The 15,017-nt window shown below is 37.2% G+C and overlaps 1 protein-coding gene and 1 long non-coding RNA gene across 5 annotated transcripts in view; one reads left to right on the top strand and one right to left on the bottom strand.

Moving 5' to 3' along the window:
• chst8 (carbohydrate (N-acetylgalactosamine 4-0) sulfotransferase 8) overlaps nucleotides 1-15,017 on the top strand; it is a 190,349-nt gene that overhangs the window by 46,762 nt on the left and 128,570 nt on the right. The window lies entirely within an intron of this gene.
• Nucleotides 11,589-13,518, bottom strand: LOC311290899. The gene is made up of 4 exons (XR_014627472.1): nucleotides 13,206-13,518; nucleotides 12,127-12,353; nucleotides 11,978-12,040; nucleotides 11,589-11,890 (listed from the first exon to the last, which is right to left on the bottom strand). It is a non-coding gene; the product is annotated as an uncharacterized lncRNA (long non-coding RNA).

Below are 15,017 nucleotides of genomic sequence, written 5' to 3'. Positions count from 1 at the left end.
GATGATCATGATGATGTTTCAGGAATACACTGCGTTTAGTTTCTCGTGTCTCGTGTGTTTGCTTCGCTCAGAGCTGGTTTGTGTTGAACCGGTTTCATTAGATGTCACACAGAAGCGGTTCGTCTCTAATAGTGTTGTTGTTTAACAGACGAGGATTGAGCGACTCCTCGTGGTGTGGGGAACAAACCCTGTGTGGATGCGATTAGTTCGTTTTACCAACCGTAGCAGAAACTGTGCTTTATTCTGACACGTATTAATGTTGGAACAGGTCAGCGTCTCTTAAACGAATGATAGACATTTATGGATCCTTTCCAATTTCCTATTATACACAATTCTATGTGTATATATTGTACACAATAATAATTATACTTGTTTTATATATATATATATATATATATATATATATATATATATATGTTTGTTTTTACATTTTATATATATATATATATATATATAAATGCTTTTAAATTATATATATATATAGTTTTATATATATATATATATATATATATATATATATATATAATTTAAAAACAAACATATTTATATATATTTTATTTTTTATATTTTTTATTTTACACACAAAAAAAAAAAATATATATATATATATATATATATATATATATATATATATATATATATATATATATATAATTATATTAAATTATAACCATTTGTAAACAATCGTGTTTTTAAATGATGATATATACTGTATGTTTACAAATGGTTATAATTTAATACATTCAATACAGTCACAACACTTTTTCTCAATTAAATTTTATTTTATTATTTTATTTTATTATTATTTTAATTAATTAATTTATTTTAATTTTAGTGCAAAACTAAGTGACACTTGCCTTAGCAAACACCACTAATAAAAAAATATTTTTAAAGACAAAATATTTTTATTTTATTGTAATATATATATATATATATATATATATAAACATACATATACACACACACAGTATAATCCAAATGTGTGTATTCTTGCTTAAGTTAGTCACAACAAATCAGACAATTTTATTGTTAATTAGTAATATTTGTATGACCGTTATTTGTAAATCAAAAGTTTATGACCAGCCCTGCGCTTCACAAACACACTCTAGTATGAATGAAACTCCAGATATCAGTAATAAAGTGGACTGAGCATCTATTGGCTTTCCTCTCAGTGTCTGTGCGTCCCTGCAGAGAGAAGACCTTGAAAACAGCTGATCCCGAGATCTACTCTAAACCCCGTCTCCTCTGATGACAAAACTGGGATCGCGTCTCCGCTGCAGAGAAACTCAGAGAATAACACGGCATCTTTTATACAGAACGGAGGCTCCCTATTGGCCAGCATCACACGCATTGGCCAGTGAGCCTCCGTTCTGACGTACGACCCAGAAGCGCTGCGCTGTTACACTACCTGAACTCACTCAGAGACACACAGAAGAACATGAAGAGTGGAATAAAGTCGTTATTTGTGTTTGTTTTTTGCGCACAAAAAGTATTCTCGTCACTTAATAAACTTAAGGTTGAGCCACTGTAGTCACTTGGACTATATAAACGATGTCTTTACTAACTTTCTGGGCCGGCAAGTTTCACTAACACAGAAGCCTATGGAGGAGTGAGACAGCTCTCAGATTTAATCAGAAATATCTTCATTTGTGTTCCGAAGATGAACGAAAGTCTTATAGAGTTGGAACAACATGAGGGAGAGTAATCACTGACAGAATTTTCATTTTTGGGTGAACTAACCCTTTAAAGCACAAAGGTCTCCATAGCTTGTGTTCAGGATTCATCAGTTTGAAATCTAGCAGGAAACTTCAGCACAAGATCAGCCGGCGGCACTGAAGGAGTCCACAGGCTCAATACATCCAATCCACCCCCTCTCGTCCTCCTCACACACCAGGGCCAACAGTCCAGCTCAAGCTCAAGCTCAAAGTGCTTTATTATCATTCCAACCATACAGCTATAGTGTACAGCACAACGAAAATGCCTTTCTCCAAGCTCAAATGTGCAAAGTAAGTACAAGCATAAATAAGAAACCAAAATATGGATAATGCAAGCAGGACAACAACAGGTAGACATAACGTTATAGATAACAAATCAACATAAGACAATCAAAACTAAATATATACTGAAAATATACATAAATCTATACACACACACACACGATACTGTCTGAATCTGACACCGTGATTGACTCCGATTACCGTGAGCATTACTGTAATTCATCATCAGAGTCAGGCGGAGAGTGCTGGCCGTAGACTGGGAAGATTGTAATAACAGTAAGCTTGATTTTGGCATTTTGGCAACAGATTGTTGTGTAAAAGACTTGAGCTTGACAGACAGGGCTGTGGAAGACAGAACACACTTCAGAAAACTGCGTTCAGTGATGGTGCATCACGAAGATGATGGTGCAAACACAACGGTTTGGTGAAATTGAGATCCTTCATTGGAGGAAACGTGGAGAAAATCTCAACTTTTGCTGCTTATTTTAAACAAAAACTGTCTGTTATTATTTATTATTTATTTATTTATTTATTTTGATCTCAAATAAAATTATTGAATTTAATTTAATATATATATATATATTATTTTTTGTATTTTTATTTATTTATTTATTTATTTATTTATTTATTACATTTATTTTCAAAACGAATAGTGATGCTTGTCTTAGCATACGCCACTAAAAGAGATTGACCAACCACAGTTAGCTTTTTAAAAATATACAGTAGATATTAGTGCTGTCAAAATTAGCGTTAATTAAAAAAAAAAAAAAAAAATATATATATATATATATATATATATATATATATATATATATATATATATATATATATATATATATATGACTTTGGCTGATTATTTTAATAGACCTATTTTAAAAGAACTGTCCATCAAGAGATTGTCTGATGATAAGTGAAGTGGCACAGTGTGCTTTTCCACATGCTGTTTTTGGTCAGGTGAATTGGATATACAGTTTTCCTTACTCATCAGACAAACAGATATATACTCGACACAGTTATGTCCCAAAACATGTCCTGATGATAAATCCAGTGTTTGCAGCTGCAGGTTTGTTGAAGTATATTGTTAAAGAGTTTGAGTGTGACGTCTGTAGAACGACCGATTAATCAGCTGTTCGAGAGCGTTAACACCACCCGTGTTAGGAGAAATAAAATCTTTCAATTTTTACATTTAGGGCCCTATTTTAATGATCTGAAACGCAAGTATCAAACGCTAAACGCAAGTAACTTTGTGGGCGGATCCCGACGTAAATTTAAATATGTTGGTCTGAAGCAGCTTCAGTACTCATAGGTGTGGTTTGGGCGAAACATGAAATAAACCAATCAGAGCGACATCTCACATTCCCTTTAAGAGCAGGCGCGCTTGTTCCATGGCGGATTGCTATTATAACGGCGGAGACGCACGCCAGGAGCGGTTCACAGCCGAGGAGACCGACGTTCTCGTCAGGGCCGTAAAACACAGAGAAGTGACATTGGGGACGGAGAAACACACCCAGATTAGCTTCGGTTAAACAGGCGTATGATAATTTGGGTAAATGTGTAAGCTAGATTTATGATGTTCACATCTTCATGGACACCACAATGATTTCCCTCGTGTGGAATATTTTTCCTTGTAATTATGTATGTTTGCAAACATGTGAACTGCTGCATCTGTGTAGATGAGAGAAGCAAAGTGTGTGTGCGTTGTGCACACGCTACATTATGGCCAAGCATGCGCCACTGACTTTAGACGAGGTTTCTCCTGGTCAGTGGAGGAATTGTTTTCTGAAACTGCAAAATAGCACCAGGGAACGTTTGCGCCGGAACACGCCTCGTCTTTTCGCTGAACCGCCCCCGGGAGCGCAAGTTCATTCCCTAGTTTACCGACGTGCGTCTGTGGAGGGAATGTCCGCTGTGCGTCGGGTGCAAAATAGGAATGATACATGCGACAATTGCGCTAGGTGCGAGATAAGGCCCTTAGAGTTACTGCACTCTAAAAAATGCTGGGTTGATGTGGACAAACCCAGCCGTTGGGTTAAAAATTTTCAATTAAATTTTGAACCCAACGGTTGGGTTTGTCCACATTTGACCCAAATTTGGGTTAAAACAACCCTGCATTTTTTAGAATGTGTAAACATGCAAGTTCCTCCTCATTACTAAAAGAACATCTGCACGGGATCGTTTGAGCGACACGTTCCTGTTTGTTGAACGAGTCTCTCGCAGTGTGATGAAGTGTGGAACAGATAAAAACCGTATTAGACTTGACAGCAAACACACAGAGAAGCGCTGCTTCTCCTTTCTCGTGCGAGGAGTGTGTGCATAAGCTGTTTTTGCTGCTGTGACTTTAAGACTTTAATTCAGGGTTGGGCAGAAGTCCCGTTGAAGAACGGCTGACTCTGTTCATGAATGTGAATTTGAATGGAATTGGCCACAACACACTGGATGATGAAATGGATTTTGCATTGCAATGGCAGGAAGAATAATTTACTAAATTTGCACGAAATTCAGCAGAATTTCATTATTCCAAAACAACAACAAAATGTGCCAGAATAGAAAATGTCTTAGTCTGTTTAAGGTTTCTCTGCTTGAGGAAAAAATAAAAAAATAAAATAAAGAAATTATAGTATATATAAAATAAAACATAAAACATTTATAATAATGTATACATTTTATGATATAAATTATATAATAATAATGAAATATTATATACTGTATATATGAATACATTTATTTATGCATATTTTAAATATATGAAAACAGAATTTTTTGTATTATTATTTCCTGTTTGTTTATTTGTTAATTTATATATTTGATTAAAATGTTCTTTATATAGATAGAGAGATAGATAGATAGATAGATAAATAGATAGATAGATAGGGGTGGCATTTCAAACATGTATTTTTAATATAATCTAATGTTTGTGGAAATACTACATCTGTAGGCTATAATGTGTATGATGACTTTTTTATGGGTAATTCATGGCGAAAAATTAAGCATGTTATTAAAAACTACACTTGTCGCTGTTTATCTTTGAAATAAAGCACGATACGCCCTGTTTAACGCCCCCGTCCGAGAGGAAACACACCAGCCGGGTTTGAATCTCCAGTTTTAGCTATCCGTGTGTATTTCTGAAGACTTCCCACATGTGTTTCGGGGTTCGGTGTGTTCTGACGGTGTTTTGTCAGACGTGAAAGAGGCTCACAGGAGGAAAGCTCAGGCCGAGAAACAGCCTCACAACACCGGGGAGTCTGATCAGAAAGTGGAGAGCTGGAACAGTTGCATAACCACCTGTGTGTGTGTGTGTGTGTGTGTGTGTGTGTGTGTGTGTGTGTGTGTGTCTGTCTGTCTGTCTGTCTGTGTCTGTCTCTGTGTGTGTGCGCGTGCGTGTGTGTGTGTGTGTCTGTCCTCTGAGGCTGTCGTAGTTTTCCAGAGTTGGCCTGTCTGTCAGGAAACTCTTCTTTCAGTATGGCAGGTGAAACACAAAGTTAGTATGCGTGTCTTTAGCGAGACACTTCAGAGCGCTCATTTCCCAGTGATATGAGACGGAGAGCGGCGTCTCGGTTAGCATCTCCCCACAGACCAGAGCAAGGCAACAACACACAGCCGAGGATAAAAGCCTGTGCGAGAGAGAGTGTGTGTTTGTGTGGATGACAGAAGCGGCGGCCTGCTGTAACTCATCCTCCTCTCCGCTTTGAAACGGATCTGTGTGTCAGAACAGACGCGGATCGACCCTAATGAGCCGATGACGTGTGCACAAACACGTGATCTTCATGCCAGACGCTTCGGTGAGGAATCACGGCGGCTCATTGTCATGCAGTAAACCCTGAGGAAATGATGCGTCTTAATTATGTGCAGAAACTCTGAATCTGTTGCATTTCTCGTAGATATCGCAATCTCAGAAGGCTTGGTATACAACGTAACTGATTTAAATTAAACAAATAACAAGTCCCATGTTTGAGTTTGTTTTTAGTTAGTGCATGTGTTAGTTTGTTTAAAATGTAAATCTTGAGTAATTTCTTATTTTAAGCATGAATCTAGTGGCACTTAAGTTTATGCTTAAAACAAATTTTTACAAATTTTGCATTGAGGTAAAAAACTAACTTAATTCAAGATACTCTCAAGTCTTTAATTGACCTATGGCTAAGCCACGCCCCCTCCACTCACTCGGACAGTCAACATTCGGTAACAGGCGCTATGGCAGCTGTCACAGTAGGAGGCATTTCACAGGAGGCAATTGATGATTTTTGGAGACAGAAAGATTATATATCATCTCGAAGTTACCAAAAGGGCCTTAACTATGCATTGGAGGGTTATATTAATAATTTTATTGTTGAGAAGGTCGATTGAAAAGCTTCAGCTCCAGACAAAGATTTACAGGTCACAGTGTAAACGTTATAGTTTGGTGCTATTTCGCTTTAAACGCTTGCTTTATACGCGCATCGCATCTATTGCGAATTTGACGCTCTATTCGCGTTTGGTGTGAACGCAGCATAATGACCAGGCTGCGATGTCAAGATTGCAATGCTGATATGTGTGTGTGTGTGTGTGTCAGAGAGAGAGGCGCGGGCGCGATCGAACAGTGGAAACATAAAAACATACAGGTTTTTGACCAGCTAGAAGCTAGGCTAACGTTAGCCTAACGTTATTATTATTTAACATATCTTTATTGCGAGGATTAACCCCTTGAGATGAGACATCTCGTTTTCGAGGGGGTCCTCCAGTACATCAAAGCAAAAAAGAACCAAAACAACAGAGCAAATATCACGGTCAAAAACAGCACAACAAAACACAACAACACACACACACCAGCTCACAATGCTCACGATGCACAAAAGTTCTGAAGATGTTCCCCAAGAGCCCTTCGGAACGCTGTAAGTGAAGTTAAAGAACGGATAGAAAACGGAAGATTATTCCAATCATATGGAGCCTTAAAACAGAATGCATATTTCCCTACCTGTCTTTTAACTCTAGGAACAACAAAAAAGATCTGATCATTGTTTCGCAGGTTGTATAGCGAATTATAGAGCACTAAGTGTTGCTTGAGATAAACTGGATAATTAAAGTAAAAACTTTTAAAAATAAACTGTAACCAGTGAGACTGTCTCCTGGCAGAAGGGGCAAACCAGGACAGCTGTCTGTACAAACACACAGCGCTGTGTCCTAAAGGGACAGCGGAGAACAAAACGGCAAAGACTGTTGTAGACCACATCAATGGAATGCAAACAAGAAGCAGTAGTATTTTGATAAATAATATCAGCATAGTCCATAATAGGCAGGAGCAGCTGTGAGACTATTCTTTTCCTGACCAGAAAATTAAAACAGTTTACACATTGATAAAGTATTTTAAGACGAGAGTTGAGTTTCTTTGTCATTGCTTGTACATGAGTTTTAAAAGATAAATCAGTTTCCAGCCAAACACCAAGATACTTAATGGTTTCAGTTGACTCAAAAGGAGAGGAGTCGAGAAAACAAAGATTAAGGTTATTTTCACCTATATCCAAGGCTTTTCTATGGAACAATAAAGAGTAGGACTTTGATTTATTAAGAAGAAGTTTATTAACCCTAGAAATGATTGTGCGTGAAAATCCCAGTAACTGAGCAGATTGTGAAATACTCAGACCGGCCCGTCTGGCACCAACAACCATGCCACGCTCAAAATTGCTTAAATCACCTTTCTTTCCCATTCTGACATTCAGTTTGGAGTTCAGGAGATTGTCTTGACCAGGACCACACCCCTAAATGCATTGAAGCAACTGCCATGTGATTGGTTGATTAGATAATTGCATTAATGAGAAATTGAACAGGTGTTCCTAATAATCCTTTAGGTGAGTGTATATGTAATAAACTAAATAATAAATAAATAAATTAAGGGGGTGGAATAACAAAACCAGCACAGCTCCAGGATTTCAAGTCTTTAATTTCTAAAGTAAATTAAGTCAAAATGAAGTAAATGAATATAATTATACACTACCGTTCAAAATTTAGATTTTTTCTGCTCACCAAGAGTAAATTTATTTTATAAAAAGTACTGTAAAAATGTGAAATATTACTGCAATTTAAAATAGCTTTTTTCTATGTAAATATATAGTAAAGTGTAATTTATTCCTGTGATCAAAGCTGAATGTTCAGCATCATTACTCCAGTCTTCAGGGTCACATGATCCTTCAGAAATCACTCTAATATGATGATTTGATGATCAAGAAACATTTATGATTATTATCAGTGTTGAACACATCTGTGCTGCTATATACTTTTGAGGAAACCGTGATACAATTGTTTTCAGGATTCTTTGAGCAATTTAATGCATTCTGAATAAATACAATTTTAAATGCTTATTTCTGGAAAACAATAGAATTTTATTTTTTTTCATTTTTTTTGGACTACTTTTATTGTCCTTTTTGGAGCTTTACTGCACTAAGCAACTGTAAATGCATTTGTTACAGTATATTGGACAAATAAACATTCTTTAAAACTCATATTGATTTGGCATGAGAGTGAATAAATGACATTTGTGGGACTCGATGATCCGCAGTTTTCTGGAGCTGTAGGGATGCTCACACTGATCTTTGAGAAGCTGTAAAGTCTCGACGCTGCATGAATCCTGAAGATTGTCTATAAAGCAGGTTCTTCACTGACACAGGGGTGGCTCAGCTCTCTAAGACATGAAGGAAGGTCAAAGGTCGGCGGTCTCCGTAATCTTCTTAAACCTCCGAGACGAAGCCTTCATCTTAAGAGCAGTACCTGTCTCTGTCGGTCTCTGGTCCTGATCTCCTGTGGGAGAACACAAAGATGGACCATCCAGGGCGATAAGAAACTGTCAGCTGCTAAAAGGCAATTTGCTGATGTGGGGTGTTGAAAACTGATCCACGGGAAGGACTGAATGATGCTTATCTTCTGAATGACAGGCAGAGGGAGAGAGGGAGAAACCGAGCGAGCTGCTTATACACTGACAGCATTTTAACACACACACCAGGACTGCGCTCTCATCATGAAAAGTAGAGAGCATAATTATGTTGCTTTCACTGCGAGAAATGCCATTTTTGTCTAATTTTAAAGTGCCCCTATTATGCTTTATCGGATATTACCTTTCATGTGGTGTATAATATTCCTGTTTGTGAATGTAAAAGGTCTGCAGTTTCAATGATCAAAGTGCACAACGAATAATGTTATTGTCTCCACAAAAAAAAAGAAAAAAAAGAATCGATTGTGAACTGCTAAAAACGAGTCGACAGCAATTCTAGTCTCACTTCTTGTTACATACCTAACAATGTAACAAATTTGCATAAGGCCAGCCTGTGGTCTTTATTGGCTGCCAGGGAATGATGTCTATTTTTACCCCGCCCTCAAACACGGTAGTTGTAGCTGAGACTAGAAGAGACCAATCACAACAGGCTGGGTCATCTGACCAATCAGAGAAGAGTAGACCAATCACAACAGGCTGGGCCATCTGACCAATCAGAGCAGAGTTGACCAATCACAACAGACTAGAACATCTGACCAATCAGAGCAGAGTAAACCAATCACAACAGACTGGACCATCTGACCAATCAGAGCAGAGTAAACCAATCATAACAGACTGGACCACCTGACCAATCAGAGCAGAGTAGACCAATCACAACAGGCTGGACCATCTGACCAATCAGAGCAGAGTAGACCAATCACAACAGACTGGAACATCTGACCAATCAGAGCAGAGTAGACCAATCACAACAGGCTGGACCATCTGACCAATCAGAGCAGAGTAGACCCAATCACAACAGACTGAGCCATCTTTGTAATTTCATCCAGTGCACCTACAATTGATTCGGGTATGTATGGCACTGTGTGTGTGTGTGTGTGTGTGTGTGTGTGTGTGTGTGTGTGTGTGTATGTGTGTGTGTGTGTGTGTGTGTGTGTGTGTGTGTGTGTGTGTGTGTGTGTGTGTGTGTGTGTGTATGTGTGTGTGTGTGTGTGTGTGTGTGTGTGTGTGTGTGTGTGTGTGTGTGTGTGTGTGTGTGTGTGTGTGTGTGTGTGTGTGTGTGTGCTGTATACACAAAAAAATTGTGGAAAAAGTACTTCTTTTGGCCAAGTTGTTTGTTAAACAAGTTGTCATCATAGCACCATCTTAATGTCAGTCTCCGTCAGAATCAGTGGCATGTGTGGCGCTGAGCTGCTGCGTTTGAAGACCTTTCCAAACCAGTCGCTTGTGAGGTTCCGTCTCAGCAGGCAGACTGGGGTTTGGAACGGAGCTGGTGTGTGTGAGAGCAACAGCTGGCACACGAACCGCCTCAGACAGCCAAAAACACCAACAGCCGAAAGGAGAGTTCATCATCATCTTTATTACACCTCACGCCTCACAAAAGAGAAATGTGTGTGAGAGAGAGAGAGACAAGCGAACAAGAGAGAGCAGATAGAAAACACAAAGTGAAACACAGATAAAGAGAGACATGGGATTTTATCTCAAGAGAAAAGGGAATGGAGAACAAACGGGCAGAGAAAGATGAATGGAGGGAGGAAAGATGATAAAACGAGGGCCAGCTTAAAGCGGAGAGATATTCCAGAACGGATCATGACCTCAGATCATCTGCACTGTAAAATCTTTTTAGTTAACTTAGTGTCCAATCATTTGTTGAACTTACTTAAAACAATTTATTAATCTGTACTGTTTATTAAGGCTATGCCTTCATTACTCAGAAAACCCAAGTAAACATTACTTGACAGGTTTGAGTACAATTTTGCCAAAGCCAAAAAAATTCAAATAAAAAAACGGCGGGGCAAATGGTTTTTGAGGCGGGGCAATTCTTAATAGACTTTTCACTCATTTATTCCACTTCTTTTTCCAGTCATTTTGAATGTTATTGTCAATACAACTAAACATTTTGGGAGAGCGTCACATAAGTTGACTTCATAAATTCATGTTGATTTCCTAAAATTGCTCACCATTATTATGATCAGTGTTCCCTTTGGTTGGACACTTGGATCTTCATTTATATTATTTTAATTATCTTCTAATTCATGCAGTGATGCAACATTTAATCACAGTTATTTGATTTCAAAGGAAGTGAAGTAATTAACCTCTTAACCAGCGCCCCTATTTTTGAGAATTTTCTGAAAACGACATACCCAAATACAAATGTCTGTAGCTCTTGAACCCTATGGTCCACATTCATTACTCTGATATTTTTTTAAACTAGACACTTGAAACTTTGTTACCCAAGAGTCATTATAACTCAAAGTAGCATAGGAACAGAGTAAAACAAGGTAAAATATACATGAAAGTGACTCCCGATTTCTTTGAATAAACTTCACTTAGGGAAAAAATGATCAGAATGTTATGTTAAAGGCCTGAAAACACCATAAAGATAAAACTGAATGTCTGACCATGTTTTGATTCAAATTTGAGGATGATACTCCCAAAAATGTAGTTCCTGTAAGCTTTTATTCAAGAAAAGTCTAGGCGTCCTTTCCAAAAGGCCACTTGGAGACTCCAAATGGACACCTGGTTACCAAATGACATAAGGAGTAAACACTACATACTACATGCATGTATATCAATTCAGAACTATTCTGCCCATCAAACTACACAAGAAATAATGATTTCAGCACAACATTTTAACATTTTAACAAAATACTCTTTATTTTTAACAATTCTTATAGCAAAAACAGTGAAACAAAAAAACTCACTTCATTTATACATTCCAAAAGTGATTGTTTTACAACTAATGAATAAAATATATAAAAAGAAAAAAAAATAACATTTGTAATTGCAACAATGGTTTTTACTCAAATAAATTACAATAAACAATTATACTGAATATCCAATTACTAAAACAAAAAGCAACCGCTTACAGTATTTACCAAGTGGAAGACATGTTGATCAAGGCAGTCACTACCAAGGTTTGTTCTGGAAACCAAAGCCACTGAAAGACAGGAGAGATAAAATGTGTAAGCAGAACAAATAACATTTTCAACACTGTGTATGCATGCGTGTATGTGTGAGTACTTACCTAGTACTGCCTCACGCCAGCATGTCACATTTGCTCCAATTGCGCCGACTCAGAAGACAACCACTGCAAATAAGAGGGGAGGAAAAAAAAGGTGTCTAAACAGAATAAATACATTTTGCAGCACTGTGTATGTATGTGTGTGTACTTACCTAGTACTGCCTCACACCAGCATGTCACATATGCTCGAATTGCGCCAACTCAGAAGACACCCACTGTGAGAGAGAGAGAGAGCAAACAAACAAGCAGAACAAAACCAAGCAGAACAAAGTCCAAATAGAATATGAAAACTTGGTAATGTTAGTGTGTGTACACCTGCCGGCGTCTCTTTCGTCGCTCAGGACTGGACTCCCATTCCTCATCTGTTTCAGTTGAGGGCCTATTTTACAGCACAGGAAAACACACACACACACACACACACACACACACACACACACACACACACACACACACACACACACACAAAAAGAGGATTTCAGTTTGAGTCACATTTTACTATTAGCAGCATCAATATTCCATCATATTACAATATCAAAAAATGTCTGTTTGTCAAATACCTTATTATAATGCTCAACATTATAAATGCTTTGTAATTATATATTTTCTATGTATATAAAATTATATATATTTATCATATCTTCACCTGACATCTTGTAATCCTTTCCTTCCATTATTGTTATATTCAATGCACCATTCATTCATATAAACACACTTGCTAGTCATCTTCACTGTTATTTTATAATCAAAACATCTTCACCTGACTTCTTGTAATCCTTTCCTTCCATTATTGTTATATTCAATGCACCATTCATTCATATAAACACACTTGCTAGTCATCTTCACTGTTATTTTATAATCAAAACATCTTCACCTGACTTCTTGTAATCCTTTCCTTCCATTATTGTTATATTCAATGCACCATTCATTCATATAAACACACTTGCTAATCATCTTCACTGTTATTTTATAATCAAAACATCTTCACCTGACTTATAATCCTTTCCTTCCATTATTGTTATATTCAATGCATCATAAATATAATGTGTGTGTGTGATATAAATATTTTGTTTTTATGTATAATATAACGTTACAGCTCTATCACCTAGCTGCTACTCGTGTAGCCGTCTTTGCTAGTAATGTCCACTGTCATTTTATAATCAAAAGCATGACATGAACAGAAAAACAGCCAATACTTGATAAACATAATTCAAGACAATGTGTTGAAACTTACCGATCTAAAACGGGATCGAGTCCATGAACAAACATCTCCTCTTTTGCCGAATCGACGACACATGACACGGTGCTATCTGTGTCTGAGATGCATCTCTGAGCGTCTTTCTGCTGCTCTTCGTCGCTGCTTCTCATCACTTCCTCCAAAATACTCTCAACACCACAAAAACCCTTCTGTAGACGTCGATCCATGATGGAGATGGTCAAAAATAACTTTGGAGAAAATCTGTGAGTTTACAGGAGCTCCGTGTAGCAAACCAATACCTAACCTGTGCGCTCTGTGCGTAAAATGGCGGACGCGCACGAGCCAGTGACAACATTGCGCACTTGTATTTGACAAATCTGCTTGAGAACTGTCAATCACTGTAATCGTGTTTTAATTGGTTAATACTCCCATCCATCAAAATTTTGCTGACAATACATTGGCTGGCTGTATCCAGACTTTATCCAACCGAAAACCGAGGTGCGAGATTGACAGGTTCCTCAGCCTGTAAAGCGCTCCCTTGGTATTTTGATCGATTACAGAGCCTGTGATTGAAGGAGAGATAAGTTGGATGATTTATTTGATCCGGAAGAGTCTAAGCTACGGGGGAGAGGTGGATTTAGAACGCTGGAATACAGATTAGAATAGATATTTCATTGAAAATGAACATGATGGAGCACTCTAACTGCAAACGCTCATGAAAACAAAGGAGAGTATTTAGTTTTTTTCCCTATTTTTTCATTGTTTTGGATTAAAAAGTGGGATGCATTTTGAAGAGTACACCCTTACATTGAAATGTATGCTGTTGTTTCTTGGATTCGTCCGAACTGATCTGAACCATAGGATATGAAAGATAAGTATTGCGTTCACTGTAGTCATTTTTACATTACCAGTCCTTCAACATTTCATTTAACCCTTTCCTCTCTGGTGTACTGATTGCAAAAACAAGTTCAGAACATGATTCTTGAGTGTTTTAGCTTTCCAATGATGTATAGTTTATGATAGTCAGTTGAATATTTCTTATTTAAAAAAATGTAATAAAATTATAGCCACGCCCCCGGCCCGCCGGCGGGCCGGTGCTTGTTATTATATATATTTGTTCTTAAATTATTTCCATGTTTTGAATGAATGTATTAATGATAACATAACTATATTTCATGTATAATAATGATCTTTTAACATTTTATTTGCTAACACTTATGTCATAAACTTTTAATTGGGTTGATATAATCCCTCTATATTTGTGACAATATCTTGCAGTTTTGCTTTTGTCACACACAGGCTTCAACATTCAGCCGTTTCTTTTTTATTAATGTAATTAAATAGACCATTACAATTTTATTTGCTGTCTCTTGTCAGTACAACCCCAATAAGGACAGCAAATAAAATTGTAATGGTAAAATAAAGCCAAAAATGGTAAAACAAAGCAATTAATTTATTCATGCCGCACTGCACTCTGGGAGTACACTTCCTCAGATCACAGATAGAATTAAGTTGACAAAACCTAAATTGATTAAGTAAGAAGAACTTGATGCAATTAAGTTATTCTTACTTAATTAAATTAAGGCAACGAGTTTGCACAATTGAAGTGAACAAATTTGTTGTAACGGTGTGCCGCCTTCAGGTCCTCCTGGGAACATTCGGCTTACAGGCTCTCCTGTGGACAAAGATGGTTAACTGGGAACGTTCTCAGAATGTTATGAGCAAACGTTCTTCCTGTAACGTTAATGGAACGTTCATTCAAAGTTATGTGGTCCTTAATGATGTTTTCGAAATATTAGCACAAAAAAAAAAAAAAACGTTTATACAGCATTTTTTCTGAAATGTTTT

Source organism: Rutilus rutilus (genome assembly GCF_951802725.1).
Source record: "Rutilus rutilus genome assembly, chromosome: 5".
Lineage (NCBI taxonomy): Eukaryota > Metazoa > Chordata > Actinopteri > Cypriniformes > Leuciscidae > Rutilus > Rutilus rutilus.
The sequence above is the reverse complement of the archived record's forward strand: the minus strand, read 5'-3'. Positions and strand labels throughout refer to the sequence as shown.